Below are 2,891 nucleotides of genomic sequence, written 5' to 3' on the forward strand. Positions count from 1 at the left end.
AAATTAGAAATTATGTACAGTATATACAGTACTACCTATTACAACAATAATAATTTCTGAATCTGAAATTCTTTTGTGAGAGAGATGGCTTTCTCTTTACAGATTGACTACCACAGTCAATTTAGATATTTAGAAAAATAAACTAAGCTTATTTGAAAACAATCAAAAAGATGGATTGAAAAATAACCACAAAATCTCATCCCTTCCAGGAAGCAGATGACAAATTCTTAATAGATCCATAACCTCATGAAACTGAATCCCAAGTGGGTGATGTAACTTTTATTTTTGCTGTTGTATATTTTCAGTATAGATCTGTGGTTTGAACTTTGTTTGCTCTGCAAGCCAAACATTTGTTCATATGGAAAAGTATTACAACAAAATTTATCTTCATAGATATTATTCAAAGTATTTTTTGCAGATTTTGGAAGTCTTTTTGAAGTATAGAATAAAAATTGGCCAGTATGGTGTGCAAACAAGATGTTTAATTTGAAATGACATGATGGAAGAAATCATAACCACAGAAAGTGTTTTTTATTTGGATAACTCCCACAGGATTACATGCAGAAATAGTCCACATGGTATGCAAAGCTGAACAACACAGATACCACTGATGTAATACCAAAATGTCACCATGCTTTTTCCTGATTCTCAATACCTAAGACTGTTGCATTATAAGAAATAATCCTCAGTGGTTTCTTTCCTTAAAATAACTCATTTAAGAAATTCTAAGCATAAAGTAGTCTTTAAGTTACCTACCACCAAGACAAAGGCAACACCATTGGCACTGAAGAACATTGACTGTGGAACCGAATGGCAAACCAGTCTGCAAAACTAATATGAGACAGCAAGAACTTCACATGATGGTCATCTTTTAAAAACTAGGGACAAAAAAAATACCTATGCCTGTAAGATGAAAAGTATCTGCAATAAATAAACAGTATGCAATGCTCATCTACTTTAACATTTTAGTAAACAAATTATTACTTTAGGGGTGGCACAGTGACCCTCACAGCACTGGGGCCCCTGGTTCAATTCCAGGTTTCAATCTGCATGGAGTTTGTATGTTCTCCCCATGTTCATCTGGGTTTCCTCTGCAGTCTCTTCCTGCAGTGCAAGACGTACTTGTACCCTGGTTTGTGTATCCGTGTCTGTGTAGACCCTGCTATGGACTAGCGTCCTATCCAGAGTGTTTCCTGCCTTGTGCCTATTGCTTGCCCAAATAGGCTCCAGCAGCCCTGTGACCCTGTACAAGTTAGAAAATTAATTATCTTCTTCTTTTAGGCTTACAAAAAGGCAATCGTTATTACAAAAATGCTCTTACTGCTGCTACTAGTACTATGTCAGCAAAACAAAATGGCGGTAGTTTGATACTTTGTGATACTGTGAAAAGCTTCACAAATTTACATGTCATCTTTGTGCAGGGGCCATGGTAACCTACTCTGTAATCATTCCAATTTTAGTACAGTATATGTACTGACCCAATACAAGAACAGATTGGAGTTTTTTATTTCCATGACCATAATAGGGATTCAGAACTTTTTTTCATAGAGCAAAAAAGGGGGATAGAAAATCATATCTCCAAATGCTTTTATCCCTGAACTTATTATATAATGTGAATGACGTTTGAGTTAGAATTCTGTTATAGACTGTACAATAAACATTTCACAGAGATTGACGTTTGTGATACATAAATATATCACATACAGCTAATTTTGTAGACATTTTTTGAGACAGGTTCCTTGTTATTAATAGTGGAAAACTGGCCTGGCCACCACTGTTAACTGTTCCAAATCCATGATTTTCACTTCTATGGACACATGAGAAACTGAATATTCCATTAAGACTTATTTTTAAAAAAAACACCAAGCTCTTCACAGTGGTTTGCCAAATCTACAGTTCCTATACTGTTGGAAAATGTTATTGAAAAATAATATTTTTTACACAAGGTATGGATTTCCAACATTCAGTTTTGGTCTCTTTTCATCACAAGTTGTCACGACCACCAGCCAGCAGAGATCAACCCACAAAAGACTGCCAGACAGACAACCCACAGTGCTAGCAGCGGGTTGATAACAACAAGCGCCGCCGCACATGTTAATCCATCAGCACACGCCCTACTGTGTGGCAGGCAGCACTATTTAAACCATCCAAACCCGTTTCCTGCTGTGCGGTATTGATTCCTCTCCTAGAGAGCTCTTATCTCACCTTTGTTTGTACCTCTCTTGCGATACTTCTTCCAGCTTCTGAACTTCCCGCTTGCCCTTCGACCTTGAACCTCGCCTGACGTTTTGGATTGTGCAGTACGGTTGTCTCAGTATCTATTGGCTTTCGAACTACCTTTTGCCTTTCGACCACGAACTCACCTGACGTTTTGGATTGTACCCCTGTTTCAATATCTACCTTCACCTTCGTCTGCATAGGATCCTCATACTGTACCTCATCAGTGGGATTCGTCACAAGTATGTCTAGTAGAACGAAAAAATCTCCCTGTACTTTAAGATTTTTTTAATTGAAACAAAATAAATAAAAATTGATTATTGTATACTTTACTAGTTCATTTTAAAATTGGCCTTAATAAATTGTGACAAAATAATTTTAACATCAACATTATTCTATTTTATTGGGTTATGAACAAATACAATTTATGGACAGCAGATTTAATTTCCAAATCTTTCTCTCTCACATTAAATTATTTTAGTTACATTTCTCAGGCCGATTTCCTGTTTATTACAGTGGCTATCAAAAGTATTCACTCTCCTTGGACCTTTTTTACATTTTATTGTTACAATATGGAATCTTAATACATTTTACTGTGAGTTTTTGCTATTGATTGGCAGAAAACACTTTTTAATGTCAAAGAACAAAATTCTACATATCCTTCTAAAGTAGTT

The 2,891-nt window shown here is 35.8% G+C and overlaps 1 non-coding gene across 1 annotated transcript; it reads right to left on the reverse strand.

Moving 5' to 3' along the window:
- Positions 1-1,376: 1,376 nt before the first annotated feature.
- Positions 1,377-1,486, reverse strand: LOC148674633 (U6 spliceosomal RNA). Its single transcript, XR_015935619.1, has one exon. It is a non-coding gene; the product is annotated as a U6 spliceosomal RNA (small nuclear RNA).
- Between the last annotated feature and the right edge of the window lie 1,405 nt (positions 1,487-2,891).

The sequence above is a fragment of the Lepisosteus platostomus genome, chromosome 3 (genome assembly GCF_059453375.1).
Source record: "Lepisosteus platostomus isolate fLepPlt1 chromosome 3, fLepPlt1.hap1, whole genome shotgun sequence".
Classification (NCBI taxonomy): Eukaryota; Metazoa; Chordata; class Actinopteri; order Semionotiformes; family Lepisosteidae; genus Lepisosteus; species Lepisosteus platostomus.